This window comes from Dendrobates tinctorius, unplaced genomic scaffold (genome assembly GCF_039654945.1).
Source record: "Dendrobates tinctorius isolate UK_male_01 unplaced genomic scaffold, ASM3965494v1 ptg000147l, whole genome shotgun sequence".
NCBI lineage: Eukaryota > Metazoa > Chordata > Amphibia > Anura > Dendrobatidae > Dendrobates > Dendrobates tinctorius.
Window position 1 is genome coordinate 16804564 of NW_027361814.1, and position 20100 is coordinate 16824663.

At 45.6% G+C, this 20100-nt stretch overlaps 1 long non-coding RNA gene across 1 annotated transcript; it reads right to left on the minus strand.

Moving 5' to 3' along the window:
• Positions 1–15162: 15162 nt before the first annotated feature.
• On the minus strand, positions 15163–18847 carry LOC141049753 (uncharacterized). Its single transcript, XR_012220433.1, has 2 exons — positions 18694–18847; positions 15163–16405 (listed from the first exon to the last, which is right to left on the minus strand). It is a non-coding gene; the product is annotated as an uncharacterized lncRNA (long non-coding RNA).
• Positions 18848–20100: the final 1253 nt, after the last annotated feature.

Here is a 20100-nt window from a genome sequence, read left to right on the forward strand (position 1 = left end):
CCTGTTACTTTCCTTAAATATTTCATCTTCTACCCGGTGTAATGCCGCTGTTCTCCGGAATCTAGTGCTGTTTTACTTTTGTTCCACACTTCTGAATTCCTGAGATATGGCCCTCACTTCTCTGCATTTTAAAACTAGTCTTTTTAGCCAATTGGGTGTAGTCCTCGAGAAGACATCTATACAGGGATGATGATCATGCCAACTTTGTTATGAAGACTAGATTTACATACAGAAAAGAAAGCATTATATGGCTACATCAATAAAAAGGCTCTAGAAAGATCAAGAGAATAAACAAAAGAAAAAAAAATTGCCTATGCAGGAATTGAATACTTCATTTTTGTGATAATGATTATTATGTTACAAGAATTTTATTACACTTATCTTTTGCATGTGTTTTGCAAGGTTCTTCACAATATGCAAATCTGATAATTATTGGGGATTCACCTATTTATTAAATCTATGGAAATCCATCATTAGATATGACATATTATTGAATAGATGGAAGAAGACTCCTGAGGCTACTGGCAGAGATGAGGCTTCTTCTTTACAATGTAAATCACACTAAATGGAAACACGTGTACTGGATTACTGCAACACGTGACATGAAATTGTACTAGTCCCAAAAAGTTGCAGAAATGTTTGTTGGCCTTTGTTAAACAGAAAAAGTGAGAAGTTCAGTTGTATCCAGAATACACAATAGACAATACAGCCTTTCAACTTAAAAATCCATTGTCGCATACACCATCCTCCTCACTGGCATAATTATTATTATTATTATTATTTATTGTTATAGCGCCATTTATTCCATGGCGCTTTACATGTGAGGGGGGTATACATAAAAACAAGTACAATAATCTTAAACAATACAAGTCATAACTGGTACAGGAGGAGAGAGGACCACAAGAGATAATCACAAGTGTTCTAATTCCCCAAAGGTCACCACAATAACTAATATATTTGTGTCATAGTTAAAGATTAGGGCCCCCATACACATTAAACTAATATCGTCTGAACCTCTGTATTCTGTCTCCGACATAACTAATGACTCTTGAATAGTGTTGAGCATTCCGATACCGCAAGTATCGGGTATCGGCCGATACTTGCTGTATCGGAATTCCGATACCGACTTCCGATATTTTTTCAATATCGGAATTCGGCATCGGAATCGGAAGTTCAAAGTTGATTGACGGCCTGACGTCATCATGATGCGCGGTGTGTGCGCATCATGATGCGCCGTCATTTCGGGCCTTCCGGGGGTCTCTGTGTGGACTGTGGGAATTTCCCACGCAGCAATGGCATAAAGTGAGACTAGGGACTTTTTTTTTTTAAGTGGCGGAGGAATACAGTGCGGAAGGATACCTACCTTCCGTCATTGGATTCCTGCAGCCCGTAGAGAACGGCAGCATCATCTGATGCTGCAGTTCTCCACCCAAGATCGTCGTGGGACACACTCGTGGACTGCTTCGGATCGTGGGTGAGTATTTTTGTGGTTTGTTATGTTAATATTTATTCCGGAAAAGACAATGGCTTCGGGGAACAATGTGACAAGTATTGGTAAGTATGTTACTCTATGTTATATGTACTGTATGTCTATGTATGTATTGTATGAATGTATTGTATGTATGTAGTATATATGTGGTATGTATGTAGCATGTAGTATGTATGTAGTATGTATGTAGCATGCATGTAGCATGCAGTATGTATGTAGCATGCATGTAGTATATATGTAGTATGTATGTAGCATGTAGCATGTATGTAGTATGTATGTGGTATGTATGTAGCATGTAGTATGTATGTAGCATGCATGTAGTATATATGTAGTATGTATGTAGCATGCAGTATGTATGTAGCATGCATGTAGTATATATGTAGTATGTATGTAGCATGTAGCATGTATGTAGTATGTATGTGGTATGTATGTAGCATGTAGTATGTATGTAGCATGCATGTAGCATGCATGTAGTATGTATGTAGCATGCATGTAGTATGTATGTAGTATATATGTGGTATGTATGTAGCATGTAGTATGTATGTAGTATGTATGTGGTATGTATGTAGCATGTAGTATGTATGTAGCATGCATGTAGTATGTATGTAGTATGCATGTAGCATGCATGTAGTATGTATGTAGTATGTATGTAGTATGTATGTGGTATGTATGTAGCATGTAGTATGTATGTAGCATGCATGTAGCATGTATGTAGCATGCATGTAGCATGCATGTAGTATGTATGTAGTATGTATGTAGTATGTATGTAGCATGCAGTATGTATGTAGTATGTATGTAGCATGCAGTATGTATGTAGCATGTATGTAGTATGTATGTAGTATATATGTAGTATGTATGTAGCATGTAGTATGTATGTAGCATGTAGTATGTATGTAGCATGCATGTAGTATATATGTAGTATGTATGTAGCATGTAGTATGTATGTAGCATGTAGTATGTATGTAGCATGCATGTAGTATGTATGTAGTATTTTTTTTTTTTTTTTTTTTTTAACATTTAACACATTAGCCGGATGATGGGACTACTACTGTCCCATCATTGGCTAATGTGTCAATCACTGTCATGGTAGCAGGCATCGCCCGATGGGACTTGTAGTCCCATCGGACGATGCCTGCACAGACCCCCGAAGCCTGCACAGACCACCGGCAGGCCGGCACAGCCCCCCGGCAGGCCGGCACAGCCCCCCGGAGCCTGCACAGACCACCGGCAGGCCGGCACAGCCCCCCGGCAGGCCGGCACAGCCCACCGGAGCCTGCACAGACCACCGGCAGGCCGGCACAGCCCCCCGGCAGGCCGGCACAGACCACCGGAGCCTGCACAGACCCCCTGGCAGGCCGGCACAGCCCCCCGAAAGGCCCGTACAGACCCCAGAGAGGCTGTACAAGGCAAAAACAGGGTTTTTCTTATTCCGATACCGGAAGTCCCATAGACTTGAATGGGACTTCCGGTATCGGAATCGGCGATACCGATGCTTTTTTTAAAGATCGGCCGATCCATTCCGATCCGATACTTTGAAGTATCGGACGGTATCGCTCAATTCTACTCTTGAACTGCCTATTTGATAACATACCATGATTGCTGTATGTACTGGATGTTCAGTTTTTCCTTAGTTAATGTTTATTGTTTCCAGCTCCATCTAGTGGCCAAAAGATATAACTGCATGATGTTATGCATTGTACTTCCTGATTCATTCCCTCCATTCTGTTAGTTGCTGCCCACTGCTCCATTTTATTTATATCTTTTTTAATCCTCTCTCTCTCTTCTCAAGTATTAGCTATCCCTCCTAGCTTTGTGTCATATCTTGTCAAATCTGGCTGGGTCCTTCCCTGGAGGAAGATCTGGCTAGTCCCGTGTTTGAGACTCTTAAATGAGGCTCCACTGACTTTATTTGCATATTCGTATTTCCCAGGGAGCAATGCACCTAGGATTTCACTGTGACTGAGCGCCTTTGCCGGCTGCCGCAGTGTTTTCTTTGACTGGTCTCCCTGAGTGATTGTTTAGTGATGTAAGCCTGCTTCATGTGGACATCTCATTTCTCTACCTCCCCTTGTGTCAGCATCATCGGTACGTAATCACTCTTCCTTCATCTAATTCCTGTCCTAGATCACCCCGCTTAGTTAGCTCTCCCCTGGTTAGCTATTAGCTCAGGTAATCTGTATAATGTACTGTATATATGTATATTTATGTACCCATACTGATTCATTGTATTGTATGTCTTATTTGTAGTTTCACCGTGCATCTATATACCTTCGCGTTCAATAAAACACAGATTAAACCTACAGTCTTCTTATTGGACCCCCGGTATAGCAGTTCAGCTACCCGTATAACCTATATGAACCCCGTGCATTTAGCTGAGGACGGAATAGTGAAATGACGGCTCTCCAGCTAGTGGGAATACAGAGAGAAGAGCCTTCATCCAGTTTGCAGGAACTAGTGGTGCTGCAGAAATCCATCTAGTGAGATTCAAGTCACCGGCTACACAGAGACTGATACAGCTACAGCAATCTCTGCACAGCCAAGCATCCCTCTAAGACACCATGTCCCATAAATCACACAGGACAAAATCTGCTACATCCATCTCCCCAAAGACTGTATCCATCAGCAGCGCGGTCGCCATTGCCCGTGCAAATGCTGAGGCCGCCAAAATACAAGCAAGGTATGCTGAAGAAGAGATGCAACTTAAACTAGAGAAAGCACGCATAGATAATGAGAGAGCTGATCAAGAGAGAAAGGCGCAGTTAGAGAAGGCACGCATAGAAGAAGAAAGAGCCGATCAAGGGAGAAGGTCACAGATAGAAAAGGCACAAGTGGATGCTGCCTTAGAGAGCCTAGCTACAAAAAAGGAAGCGGCTGCAGCACTCGCAGAGGCAGAAGCACTGGAAACCGCACACAACCCTGAACTGCGTAGTCGCAGCAGTACGTCAAGTCTGAAGTTGCCGCTGCAAGATTCACCACAAGGCACATCTCAATATGTTAATGAATTTCCTGATCCAAACTATAACCAAGATCATGACACATCCAGTAAAACGAGTGAGAGTCATCATGAGGCTCAGCTCCAGGAAAACGTGAAACAAAGCAACTCTCTTGTCTTCCCTGCCCCTCACCAGGTAACCAACGTGAATCACCTTCCTGACACACCGCATGTCAGACCGAAGTAACATGACACCGGCTGGCACCACCCTGGGGATACTAACAGGTATGAATGCACCTCACATCACTCTCAGGGTGACCTATCACCAGTATACCCTGCTGACAATCGGTTCACATCAGAACTTGCTAGAATCTTCACACGCCGTGATCTAGTTGCCAAGCGACTCATGAAATTCACTGACCACGCTGAAGATTACAGAACTTGGAAAGCTTCCTTCCAAAATGTCACAAGAGACTTGGGGCTAAAAAACAGGGAAGAGATAACCTCTTAGTCAAATACCTGGGAGAAGAGTCAGTCAAGCACACAGTAAGGATCAGAGACATTAATATAAACCACCCTCAAATAGGCCTTAAAGAGATCTGGAAGAGACTAGATGAGTGTTTCGGGTCTGCAGAAGTAATAGAGAGAGCCTTGTTCAAAAGAATCGATGACTTTCCTAAAATATCTAACAAAGGTCTCCCAAAACTTAGAGAGCCACAAATACAAACAGTGTTTCATTCCCTCCTTTCTCCGTTTTTGTAGACTTTATACATGAACAAGCGGCAATCAGAAATGATCCCAGCTTTGACTTTACAATGTCATATGCCGCACCACCACCAGCTGTGAACCCACGCAGAACATCTGTGGCAGTGCACAAGACTAATGCTTCTTCTCCAAGTTCCAATTACAGGTCTGCTGGCTGCTCTCAATCAGAGACAAAGGTACAAGAACCTGACAAGCAGTGCCCGCTTCATCGGAAGCCTCATCCTCTCCTGAAATGCAGAGCCTTCAGAGGAAATCTATGCCGGATCGCAGAAGCTTCCTGAGAGAGAATGGTATCTGCTACAAGTGCTGCTCATCCACCACTCATTTCGCCAAGGAATGTAAGGTCAGTGTAAAATGCACAGAATGTGGTACCACAGATCACAACACTGCTCTACACCCTGGCCCAGCTCCATGGAGTTCACAGAACACGCCAGCTGACAGTGAGCATGACGGGGAGGAAAAGAGTACTGATGCAGCTACGCCAGACTGTATAGAAACCGGGTCTGTTCCTTTTGATTGGCGGCAAGCAAATGTGGTACCAATATTCAAAAAGGGGTGTAAAAGGGAACCTGGAAACTATAGGCCGGTAAGCTTAACATCTGTTGTGGGTAAAGTTTTTGAAGGGTTTCTAAGGGATACCATTATGGAATATCTCAATGTTAATAAATGTTTAATTCCATATCAACATGGATTTATGAAGGATCGCTCCTGTCAAACTACCCTGATCAGTTTCTATTAGGATGTAAGCTCTCAAATGGACCAAGGAGAATCATTGGATGTCATTTATCTCGACTTCTCTAAAGCATTTGACACTGTCCCACATAAAAGATTGGTAAGTAAGATGAGAAAGCTTGGGCTAGGGGAAAATGTGTGTAGATGGGTAGGTAGCTGGCTTAGTGATAGAAAACAAAGAGTGTTTATTAATGGGGCATACTCAGATTGGGCCAGGGTTACTAGTGGGGTACCACAGGGTTCTGTATTGGGCCCCCTACTATTTAATATATTTTTTAATGATCTAGTGGATGTTTTACACAGTAAAATATCAGTATTTGCAGATGATACAAAACTATGTAAGGTAGTTAACACAAAGGAGGACAGTTTGCAACTACAGACAGATTTGAGTAAATTGGAGAATTGGGCTGAAAAATGGCAAATGAGGTTTACCACAGATAAGTGTAAGGTTATGCACATGGGAAGGAGAAACAGAGGCTACAATTACTTACTAAATGGGAAACTGCTGGGGAAATCAGATATGGAAAAAGACTTAGGCATCATAGTCAATAAGAAGCTAAATTAGAGTGACGAGTGTCAGGCAGCTGACACCAAAGCAAATAGGGTCATAGGATGCATTAGAAGAGGTCTGGGGACACCAGATGAAAACATAATTCTCCCTCTGTACAAATCACTCGTCAGACCACACTTGGAGTATTGTGTGCAATTTTGGACGCCGGTGCTCAAGAACGACATTACTGAACTTGAAATGGTTCAAAGGCGGGCTACTAAAATGATAAATGGAGTTGGTTCACTACAATACCCAGAAAGTTTATCAAAATTAGGTCTATTTACTCTAGAAAAGAGAAGACTTAGGGGAGACTTAATATATATGTACAAGTATATCAGAGGGCAATACAGAGATCTCTCCAATGAACTGTTTGTACCAAGGACTGTGACAAGAACAAGGGGGCATTCTCTTCATTTGGAGGAAAGACAATTTCTGCACCAGCATAAAAGAGGGTTCTTCACGGTAAGAGCAGTAAGGCTCTGGAATTCTCTTCCTGAGGAAGTGGTGAAGGCCAACTCACTGAACGAATTTAAGAAAGGAATGGATGCTTTTCTTGTGAGTAACAGTATAGAAGGTTACAAATAACATAATATTATAGGTAAATGGTTGACCCAGCTTAGGAGTCGGGAAGGAAATTTTTTCCCTATGGAAAAAATTGGCTTCTACTCTGTGGGTTTTTTGCCTTCCCCAGGATCAACAATGCAGAACAGCTGCACTAAAAATAGGCTGAACATAAGGTCTTCCTTCAGCCTTCAAAACTATGTTAATTCTGCCTGCCACTACCTACAATCATCGAGTGTAATCAGATCCCAGACAACAGGTCTGAAATCCCTACACCAGATGTGGCAATCCATCATGCTCACTTAAAACGAATAGCACAGCTCATACCGGAACTCGACCCTCAGGCACAGATAATACTGCTGTTGGGAAGAGATATCCGGCAGGTTCATAAAGTGAGAAGTCATATCAATGGACTCAACAATGCTCCCTATGCCCAAAAGCAAGACCTAGGATGGGTCATAATAGGAAACATATGCTTGGGACACATGCACGCCCCATCTTCTGTGACAAGTATACTAACAAATACATTGGAGAAAGGGCACCCATCTCTGTTTCAACCTTGCAACAGCGAGTTCCATGTCAAGGAACTGCCACACAGCATCCAACTACCCAACCATTTAACAGACATTACTCATGACAGCAGTATGATGTCAGGAAGCTATGATGATCAGTTGGGGTGCACAGTCTTCCAGAGAACTAAGCAAGACAACCAAGTAGCAATGTCAGTAGAGGATAAGTTTTTCCTGGAGGTAATGGACAAGGGACTCGTAAAAGATGAGACGAACAGCTGGGTTGCACCTCTTCCCTTCAGAACCCACAGACCACGTCTAGCAAACAACAGAGATCAGGCATTCAAACGTTTCTCCTCTCTCAAACATAATCTGCAAAAGAAACCAGAGATGAGAGATCACTTCTCCTTCATGTCAAAGATATTTGAGAACTGCCATGCAGAACTAGCTCCCACTCTCAAAGACTCTGAAGAATGCTGGTTCCTACCCATGTTTGGAGTATACCACCCTAAGGCCTCTTTCACACTTCAGTTTTTTGTGTCAGTTAAAATCCGCCAAAAAGGCGGAAAAGCGGATCCGTTCCTAACTGATGTGAACGGATGCCACAGGATCCGTTTTGTGACGGATCCGCAGAATGAAGAATTTTAAAGGAACCGCTGGCCGGGAGAGAGAGAGAATATTTTTTTCGTCCGCCAGAAAGGATTTCAGGGTTAATTTTCTCCCTGACTTCCTTTCTCCGGGCATGCGCAATGGAAAATGCGGATCCAACAACAAAAAAAAGTTGCAAGGTTCGTCCAGGCATGCCGTCGGACGCAAAATATTTGGCGGATCCTCACAAAAACAGATCCAACGGATGGCCATCCGTCAAGATCCGTCAGTAATACAACTCAATGGGGAAAAAAACGGATGCGCAAAAAAAATGGCGGATCCGTTTTTTTCAAAACCTGGCGGATTTTGACTGATGGTCAAAAACGGAAGTGTGAAAGAGGACTAAGAAACCGGGCCAGATCAGAGTGGTGTTCGACTCCAGTGCTAAGTTTGATGATGTCTCCCTGAATGATGTTCTACTGACAGGACCAGATCTCAATAACAAACTACTGGGAGTACTTATGCGTTTCCATAAGGATTCCATCACCTTCATCGCTGACATCCAGCAAATGTTCCATTGTTTCCTTGTGAGAGAGAGAGACAGGAACTTCCTAAGATTATTCTGGTACAGAAACAATGATCCTACTAAAGAAGTCACAGAGTACCGCATGAGAGTGCACATCTTTAGCAATAGCCCTTCTCCTGTAGTCGCCATCTATGAACTCAAAAAGTCAGCTCTAGAAGGAGAAACAGAATACGGGTCAGATTTCAGACAATTCATAGAGAAAGTCTTTTATGTTGATGACTGTCTGAAAGCCATGCCTTCAAATGAGACTTCCATCAGTCTTCTCAGGAGAGCACAGAAGACGCTTGCTTGCTCTAACCTCAGGCTTCACAAAATAGCCTCAAACAGCCAAGAACTCATGAAAGCATTCCCTTCACAAGACTTGTGTAACGGTCTTGGAGACCTGGACCTGGGGTCAGACCCCACACCACTGCAACGCAGCCTCGGGCTTCTCAGGAATCTACAGTCAGACACTTTTACCTTTCAGGTCAGCCAGGAAGAAAAGCCTTTCACACACTGAGGTGTCCTGTCTACCATCAACAGTCTGTACGATCCCTTGGGTTTTGCAGCTCCTGTTACTATACAAGGCAAAGCCATACTAAGAGACTTAACCAAGGAGACTTCTGACTGGGATGCACCTCTGCCACCTGACAAGAGAATCCAGTGGGAAGTATGGAAGAACTCTTTAGCAGCCCTCTCCAACCTGAATGTGTCAAGGCCATACACCCCTGTACCGTCTACAGAGCTACAGAGCCAAAGACTGTATGTATTTGCAGATGCTTCTGTCAAAGCAGTTGCTGCTGTTGCCTATCTCAAAACTGTGGACTCCAAATGTCAGCGTCACATTGGATTCATCATGGGGAAAGCCAAACTTGCTCCAAAACCAGAGCACACCATACCAAGGTTAGAACTTTGTGCTGCAGTCTTAGCCGTCGAGTTATCAGAGTTCATCACATCCGAGATGGATATCGACCTGACACAAGCTAAGTTCTACTCAGACAGCAAAGTAGCCCTGGGATACATTCACAATGAAACCAGGCGATTCTACGTTTATGTCCACAACAGAGTGCTACGAATTAGGAGATCGGTTCATCCAAAACAGTGGCATTACGTCCCCATGGACCACAACCCTGCAGATCATGCAACTAGAGCAGTTGACGCAAGTCGACTAGATAGCACAACATGGCTCTCAGGACCAAAACTATTGTACACCGAGTAGTGTTGTCCAGACACCTTTGAACTAATAGGAGAGGACTCAGATGCTGAAATCCGCCCTCAGGTATCCACACTTCATACAATGACTTCTGATATTCAGCTTGAATCCCACAGATTTGACAAATTTTCAAGTTGGAAGTCACTTACTCGAGCCATTACCAGTCTGACTCATATAGCTCACTCATTCAAGACCACCAGAGCTTGTGACACAGAAAAATGTAAAGGTTGGCATCTGTAAAAACACCTATATTACCTCCGACTTGTAATCTTCCAGAAACCACATCATCTTTACAGTTCAGAGAGAAACCTACTCTGTGGAAATCCAATGTCTCAACAAAGCTTCAATGCCTGCGAGCAGCTCATTGAGAAAACTTGACCCATTCATCGACAACAACGGCCTGCTGAGAGTAGGAGGTCGCCTCAAAGAAGCTAAAATGGAGTTTGAGGAGAAATTCCCTCTTATCATTCCTGGAAAATGTCACGTTGCATACTTAATCGTACAACACTACCACAATTTGGTCAAACACCAAGGAAGACTATTCACAGAAGGAGCCGTCAGAACTGCTGGCCTGTGGATTGTCTGTAGTGTCATCTACAAATGTATTATCTGCCGTAAGCTTCATGGTTCCACTCAAACCCAAAAGATGGCTGACCTTCCAGCAGATAGACTCAGCCCAGACTGTTGTGAATTTGCTTTCTGGCCTCCCTCTTGTTATTACTGAAGGTCGTGAAGCTGGTCAAATTGACAGAGGGGTTGTGAGTTCTCTTTCTGGGCTCCCTCTGGTGGTTACTGGAGGTAATGGAGCTGATCTGATTAACAGTGGCTTGCCACCTGATAATGAGGATGACGATTGGAGATCTGGGGTTTCAGACTGGGATTTAAGACAGCCAACTCCCTCTATCTCTGCGGGTGATTTTCATCCTGCCTCCTGAGGTCTTGGTTTCCAGCTCAGTCTCTGCATGTTCAGTTAATTGTTCATTTGCTATTCTGCTTACTTTTGATCTGGCTTTGTCTATCTCAGTTTTGTGTGGGTCAGCAAGCTCCGGCTGGGGCTGTTCTGAATCACCGTCCATATGTTACTGCTTGTGCCAGTTTGTTTTTGTCCCTTATTAGATTGGCTTCTCTTTGCTCTGCTTTCAGAATATACCAGAGTGCTGATATAGTGGGTGAAGTCGTGTGACTTCAGTATTTTTTGCATCAGACGTGTTGGACTTTTTTGCAGGGTTTTTTGCGTGAATGCAGACAGTGTCTTTCCTGTCCTGTCTAGTCAGTGTGGGCCCCATCATTTGCTCAGTCTATTTTCTTTCTATTTTGTGTTTTCATCTTGTCTCACCAACAATATATGTTTGAGGGCTATCTATTCCATTGGGGTCTGCTCTGGGGCAGTTTAGATGTCCCCTTTCTTGCTTTAGGCTTAGTTAGCTCTCCGGGTGTGCCGAGGAGTCTAGGATCATCGTAGGCATGCTCCACGGCTACTGCTAGTTGTGTGGATAGGATCAGGGGTCTGCAATCCACTTAGTTACCAACCTCTCTGGTTTTCTGTGGCTTAGCCTGGGCTGGTTATCCTCCTCGTTGACCCAATCACAACACCAGACCCTACTTTTACCAACGTTCGTCTCGATGTGTTTGGACCTTGGTCAGCTGTTACTCGTCACACAAGAGGCGGACAAGCCAATAGTAAAAGTTGGGCCATCATGTTTACCTGTCTGTCAATGAGCCGTCCACAAAGAGCTCATTGAGTTACTTGACACCTCAAGCTTCTTCAACGCTTTGAGACGTTTCATTGCCATCAGTGGTCCTATCAAACATATGCGTTCAGACAGAGGTACCAACTTCATTGGTGCAGCGAAGGAATTGGGCATACCCTCAAATCTAGACCATAAGACTCTCGAGAGGTTCCTCAGTGACCAAAGTTGCACATGGTCATTCAACCCACCTCATTCCTCACACATGGGTGGATCTTGGGAACGAATGATTGGTCTAGTACGAAGAATTCTTGACTCTACTCTTCTCCAGGAAGGAGCAGTGAGACTTACCCACAAAAGTCTAACCACCTTCATGGCAGAAGCCACAGCTATAATCAACGCAAGGCCCTTGGTTCCAGTTCCCAATGACCCTGAGGAGCCCTTGTTATTGACTCCAACTACTCTTCTAACCCAGAAATCAGGACTATCTGGTGCCTCTCCAGGAGGATTTGACACTAAGGACCTCTACAAGCGCCAATGGAGGCAGGTACAAAGTCTTGCCAAAACATTCTGGGACAGGTGGAGCAAACAATATTTGTCTACCTTGCAGCCACGGACAAAGTGGCAATCTACCAGGCCTAATCTTCGGATTGGTGACCTCGTCCTTGTTAAAGACTGGCAAGCCCATCAGAACCAGTGGCCACTTGGACTAGTGACTACTACATTTCCGAGTAAAGATGGCCATGTCCGCAAAGTCAAACTCATGATGGCCAAAGGAGATGGACCTAAGACATTCTCCAGACCAGTGACTGAGGTGGTCCTATTGTTGTCTTCAGAGGATAGTAATGGTGGCATCTGTTCAATGCCAGACGGGGAGTGTTCTGTCTCCGACATAAGTAATGACTCTTGAACTGCCTATTTGATAACATACCATGATTGCTGTATGTACTGGATGTTCAGTTTTTCCTTAGTTAATGTTTTTTGTTTCCAGCTCCATCTAGTGGCCAAAAGATATAACTGCATGATGTTATGCATTGTACTTCCTGATTCATTCCCTCCAATTCCCAATGTATCCTGGGTAAGTTACAAGGCATCATGGTCTAATACAGCCCCCTTTCTCTGTCCAGTCTGCCATTTTCTGCCAAGCCTGCTTCATGAGGACATCTCATTTCTCTACCTCCCCTTGTGTCAGCATCGTCGGTACATAATCACTCTTCCTTCATCTAATTCCTGTCCTAGATCATCCCGCTTAGTTAGCTCTCCCCTGGTTAGCTATTAGCTCAGGTAATCTGTGTAATGTATATATGTATTTTTATGTACCCATACTGATTCATTGTATTGTATGTCTTATTTGTGCATCTATATATATAGCGGTGTAGCTACCCGTATAAGCTATATGAACCCCGTGCATTTAGCTGAGGATGGAATACTCCGAATTTCAACGGTCTAATGTGTATGATGGAGCCAGCTGACTGACAGTCAAGAGAGATGACAATTGTGCATGTATGTTTTCGGACTGACGATCACATTCCTCTAGCTGAGATGAGCAGCTGAACTATGTGTAACCTGCTGACTTTGTCACACAGGAGCACTTGGCCGAGCAAGCACGTCTGTGAATGGGAGTGTTGCCTGTGAAAACTGCCAAAAGTCATTTAATGTGTATGGCCAGCAGAGCTATCAGAGTCCCATTGATTTTGAATGGAGTGACAGCTTTACTACAAAATTATTCAAATGGGGGAACTCACCACCTACCAACCAGACACTTACCACCTATATTGTAGATATGTGTTACTTACTCGAGTATAAGTCGAGCCGAATATAAGCTGAGACACCTAATTTTACCACAGAAAACAGGGAAAACTTATTGACTCAAGTATAAGCCAGGTATGCATGGCCCCCTCATCCCTATCCTGGTATGCATGGCCTCCTCAACCCTATGCTGGTATACATGGCCCCTCATCAGAAAAACATTAAAAAACATAAACCATTCTACTTACCTTCCCTGTGCTCCCTCGCAGTGTCCTGTTCTGATGCCAGTAGCTGATTGATGCTTGTAAGCATGGTAGTGACATCATGCACTGATTTCAAGCAGAGGACAGTTGCCGGAATACTCAGTGCTCTCCACACCAGAACAATGGGCATGTGGAGCAGGGAATATTCATTGATCATTTTAGTAGCGGGCACAGTAACCTCAGCCACTGGATACAATAGAAAAACAGAACTTAATATTTGATACAGAAACCTTTGCAATTACAGATGTTAGAAATTTCCTGTAGTTCTTGACCAAATTTGCACACACTCTGCAGCAGGGATTTTGGATCACTCCTCCATAGAGCTCTTCTCCAGATCTTTCAGGTTTCAGGGCTGTCACTGGGCAACAATGAATTTCAGCTCCCTCCAAAGATTTTCCTTTATTGAGAAACGTCTCTTCTTTTAAAAACCTGTAAACTGAGTCATTAAAGGGGTGTCATGGTTAGGACATGGTTAATGTGCTGTTCTCACAGGGTTAACTTTTGCCGGCCTCTCTTTGGATCTGGGAGGGATATTTATACTCACTCCAGACTAGGATTCCCTGTCAGCTATACTGTTATTCTGGCAGTGTGTCTGACCCCCCTGGTGTGCGTGGATACTGCATTGCTTGTTTGATTCCCGTGTATGACCCGGTCTGTCCCCTCACTCAGTTCTCTGTCTCATGCTTTGGTATTATTGTCTTCTCCGGTTCTGACCTCCTGGCTTGGCTATTGTTACTCCGTTACAGTTTGTCCCTATTGTACCGTCCATTGCCCATTCTGGTTTTCTGATCTATTGCTATGTCCTGACTATTCGCTCTGTCTAACCCTTTGGTAGTGTCCTGCTATCTCGTGCTTTGACCTGGCTTGATCTGGTTTACATCCCTGTCTATGCCCCTTGGTAGCTTGTCTCGTAGTTACCTTTCTAGGAGTTTCCCTGCAGCTCCTAGCTCTGTGGAGCTTAGGCCATGCCCCCAGCAGTCATGTGCTTCAGGTCCTGATAGTCTGAAGCACGCATCATCACCGCTGCTGCCCCGCTCCACAGGTATCTTTGAGCACTGTTTTTGTACTCAGGACAGGCGCACTGACTCAGTGAGCAAGTGCACTGCGGTGTTCCTGACATTATATCTGACCCTTTCGGGGTTTTTTTCCTCTGAAGGAAAAAAAAAAAGTGTGTGTTATCCTAATGGATCCCATGCAAGCTTTGGCTGATCAGGTCAAGCACCTGACCCAAATGTTCCACAAACTTAATGTGGAACAGCGCACGATGGCCCAGACGCAGCAACAGTTGGTGGATACTGTGCAGGAGGCTGTCGCTGCAGGGGCACCTAGTGCTGGGGATAGAGATGTGTCATTGGCATCCCCCCGAATCTCCGGTCAAATTGCCAGACCCTTTCTCAGTGGATAAAAGGGAGTTCAGGTCGTTCAGAGAATGATGCAAGCTTTTTTTTTCTCTGAGGCCCCGCTCCTCCGGGCATGAGTTCCAGAGGGTGGGGGTTGTCATTTCCCTACTTTGGGGGGTGCCACAGCCATGGGCTTTCTCTCTCTCTTCCTCTGCTCCTGAACGTATGTGACGGGAGTATTCTCCAGAGCAAGGAGGGACAACAGGCCTGGGAATAATCCAACAGATTTATTGACCAAAAAAACAGGAACAACACGAAGGTAATTTGCAGAGTCCCAAAATAAGTCCACAGGAAACTGATTCGGGGGCACCTCCCGACAATCCTTGTGCCAGATCACAAAACCATAGTCCTTTAAGAGTCCCAGAAATCCACCACGATCACACAGAGGCCGAAGCTTCCTCAGACAGCCTCGTCCTTCTCTTTTAGCATCCAACTCACATCTGATCTTAAAGCAAGAATGTATTGTCAGGGCTCCTGGGATCAGTCCATCTGAAGGGGGGTAGGGGTCACACCTACTATTCAATGGTTTGGCCCATCAGAAGATTCTAGAAATGTAAGGGCTCCACTTAGTCTACAGGATGTGTATTGTAGGCTATCTTCTGCTTAGGAAAACAATAGCCAAAGTTCCACTAGCTGTTGACACAAGCCTAAATTAGATTATGGTCCAGGTACATCACAAGACATTGCAAGTATTGGGGGAAGGAGACATGGTTAATTTACAGCAAATGAACCAGAGGAAAGTTAAATGACATATTATACAAAATACAGGACAGGGCAAGACTGCAAATCATGACAATCCCTTCCCCTCCCAATTTGTGTACGTACTAGGGACCTCTACAGGTCACTGGTTAAGTACACACAGGCATGGCTGACAGGACTCAGGGCTCCTCTTGCCTGGACAGTCCATCTGCATTTTGGTGTTGGCTGCCTCTTCTATACTGTATGGTAAAGTTATAGGGCTGCAGTGCCAGGCTCCATCGTAGTAAGCGTCCATTGTCCCCAGAGACTCTGTTCAGCCAGGTGAGGGGATTGTGATCAGTAACCACAGTGAATTCTCGTCCATACAGATACGGCCTTAGTTTCCTAAGGGCCCACACTACAGCCAGACATTCTTTTTCAACAGTTGCATAGGCCACTTCTCGGTCCAGCAGTTTCCGGCTGAGGTAGGCAATGGGGTGCTCGTCCCCAGCTGCATTCACCTGGCTGAGGACAGCTCCCAGTCCATAAGCAGAGGCGTCCGTCTGCACAATGAATCTCCTCTTGTAGTCTGGAGCAGCCAGAACAGGGTCACAGACCAGAGCGTCCTTCAGCTGGTTAAAAGCCTCATCACAGGCTGGAGTCCAGATCACCAGCCGGGGCATCGTTTTCTTGGTCAGGTCGGTAAGAGGCTTGGCCACAGTGCTGAAATGAGAAACAAATTTTCGGTAATAACTGGCAGTGCCCAAAAAAGCCATAACTTGTTTCTTAGTTTGGGGTACAGGCCAGTCTCTAATAGCCTGGATTTTGGCAGGTTCGGGACGGAGCTTCCCTCCTCCTACTCTATGCCCTAGGTACTGGACTTCACCCATCCCCAATTGGCATTTATCTGGTCGAATGGTTAGGCCTGCTGCAAGAAGCAGGTCAAGAATAACGGCTACTTGGTTCAGATGTTCCTCCCACGTCTGGCTGAAGATAGCGATATCATCCAAGTAGGCACAAGCAAAGTCACCACATCCCCGGAGGATCTGGTCCACCATTCTCTGGAAGGTGGCCGGGGCATTCTTCATTCCAAAGGGCATATTTAGGAATTCATACAGACCAAAGGGGGTTATAAAAGCGGACCGTTCTCTCCCCTCCTCCGTCAGAGGGATTTGCCAGTATCCCTTACTGAGATCAAAGATAGTGACATATCGGGATCCAGCCAGTCGGTCTAGAAGTTCGTCAATACGAGGCATTGGGTAAGGATCACTGACGGTATGGTCGTTTAGTCGTCGATAGTCCACACAAAATCGAGTACTCCCATCCTTCTTGGGTACTAACACCACAGGAGAGGCCCAAGGGCTATGGGAGGCCTGGATTACCCCAAGCTGTAGCATCTCCTCCAGTTCGTGCTGCATGGTGTTTCGAACTGATTCAGGTACCCGGTAAGGAGCCTGTTGTATGGGACGGATGCCCTGAGTGTCCACATGATGTTGGGTGACGGTGGTTCGACCTGGTTGGGATGAGAAAGCAGCACGTCTCTGTTGAAGCACTCCCAGCATCTGGTTTTTCTGTAAGGAATCCAGGTGATCTCCCAGAGGAACCTGTTCCACAGTGGATGGGGCTCTCGCTGCTTCCACGAGATCAGGTAGGGAGTCCTCATCCTCTTGACCGTCCTCTGAAGCTAGCCGACAGCTTGCTATCATTGGAAGGGTCCGGTCATGGTACTCCTTAATCATATTCACATGGACAGTCTTTTGTCTTAGCCCCTGATCATCTAAAGCAAGAAGGTAATTGGTGTCATTCAGTTTTCTGAGAACCCGGAAGGGACCCTCCCATGTTGTCTGCAGTTTATTCTGCCGATGGGGAACAATCATTAAGACCTGTTGTCCTTCTACAAACTCCTGGTAGCGTGCTTTACGGTCATACCATGTCTTCTGTCTGGTTTGAGCCATCCGCACATGACTCTGGGCAAAACTAGCAAGTTGGGCCAGGGTTTCTCGCAGCTTTAGGACATAAGGGACAACAGGGGCCCCTGTATCTTCAACTTGCCCCTCCCAGTATTCCTTGAGCAGGGTTAAGGGTCCTCGGACCTTTCTTCCAAAGAGTAGTTCAAAGGGGGAGAACCCAGTGGACTCCTGGGGAACTTCCCGATAGGCAAACAAGAGATGGGGTAGGTACTTCTCCCAGTTTGAATCTCTGTCAGTGAAGGCCCTCAGCATATTCTTCAGAGTGCCATTAAATCGTTCACAAAGTCCATTTGTTTGGGGATGATACGGGGTCGTGCGGATCGCTCGTACTCCACAGGTGCGCCACAGACACTGGACCAGCTCTGACATGAACTGGGAGCCTTGGTCCGACAAGATCTCACTGGGAAATCCTACTCTGGTGAAAATGGTAACCAGGGCCTCGGCCACCTTGGCTGCAGAAATACTTGACAAGGCCACCGCTTCTGGATATCGGGTGGCATAGTCCACAACAGTGAGAATGTACTGCTTTCCAGATTTACTTGGTTTAGCCAGAGGTCCAACGATATCAACAGCTACTCTTTGAAAGGGTTCTTCTATTATAGGGAGCGGTTGCAGGGGTGCCTTTGGGTGATCTCCGGGTCGCCCTCTACGCTGACATATGTCGCAAGTTCGGCAGAAATGCGCCACTGCTTGGGAAATCCCAGGCCAATAGAAAGATTGAGTCAATCGCCTCTCGGTGCGGGTTTTGCCTTGATGGCCAGCAGTAGGAATATCATGAGCAAGGTGTAATAGGGGAATTCTGTATTTCTGAGGAACAATCAGCTGTTTGCTATAAGTCCAGGGCTTATCTAGGGAGTCGGCATTGGTAACCCGATACAGAAGTCCATTTTCTCTGATAATTCTTTCTCCATTCTCCCCTAGCTGCCCTATTTCAGCTCGAGCTCTAAAACTAGCTAGGGTGGGGTCAGTCTCCACTTCTTGTCTAAACTGAACTTTATCCCAGGTAACATTCATATTATCCCCACAAGAAGAATCACTCACCGGCTGTGACGGCAGTTCTGGTGGCCTCATTTCCATGGATGGGTTGTACACGTCCACATTTGCTGCTCTCTTGGCTTGACTTCGGGTTACCGCACCGACAAAGTGGCAATGAAGATTCCCCACATCATTTCCTAGAAGAACATCTGCAGGGAGGCCGCTCATCACACCAACCATGCATTGTTTGGCCCCAAAGCCATAATCCAGGGTCACACTCGCTCTTGGAATATATCTCTGGGTACCTCCAGCCAATTCAATGGCAATTCCTGGTCCCTTTTGAATTGCTTCTGGTTGAATTACTCGGGGATCGGCTATGGTGAGAAAAGCCCCAGTGTCACGGAAGCCAACAACTTTTTGACCATCCAGCACGACCTCCTGTAGATGTTTGTGCTGAAGATCAGAAGAACAGGTGGCTGGGGCTCGCACCCCATAGACTCCTGGTAGGGAAGCCAGGATATCAGAGTCACTTGGCAAGTCATCAGGCACTGAATCCATCTCTTCTCCAGGTGAGGGGGTCTGTAGATAATGAACAGGCAAAGGCGGTCTGTAGGTGTTCTGCCTCCGTACACCTGGACATTGGAATTGCATATGCCCGGGCTGCCCACATCCATAGCATCTGCGCTCTGGGATTCTTCCTCCACGTCGTAGTCCCAAAGGTGGAGCAGGAGTAATGCGAGGCACAGTCACACGAAGGTCACCATGAGTTGATGGTCTAGTGGGATGGTGAATATTGGAGGCAGAAGGACCAGGGGCCGCCAGCGTTGGGGGGCTGGTAGTGTTTTTCTCCCTGAGTAGTAATTTTTTCCACTGAGGCTTGATGGTGAGAGCCTCATCAGCTAGAGCTGCAGCTTCCTCCACTGTTGCTGGTCTCCTTTCACGCACCCATTCCCGGATCTCAGCGGGGCACTTAAAATAAAACTGCTCTTTTAGGATGACCTGCAGGAACGTTTCCCAGGTTATTGCCTCCTCTGCCTCCAGCCAGCGATGACATATATGTTTGAGTTTGTGAGCATACATCTTGAAGGACACTTCCTCATCACAGGCTAAAGTACGGAACTGAGTCCTGTAAGTGTCTGGGGTCACAGCATAATGTTCTAGAATAGTCTGTTTAATCTCCGCATACTCACAGTTCAACCGAGGGTCCATAGCTCTATAGGCTGCGGCAGCTCCACCCTCTAAGAGCCCCACAAGATGTCGGACGCGCTCCCTTTCCGGGACTTCCATTAATCGACACTGATGCTCAAAGTCCAGGAAGAAGCCCTCAATGTCACCGGAAGCCTCATTAAACGGCTTGAAGTCTTTGCGGGACACTCTGGGGAGTTCCCTCATGGGGGATGCTGTGGGTACAGTCTGTCTGGAGCTTCTCGCTGCCTCCAAAGTGATCTCCCTCTCCAGCATTGCCCTCTCCTC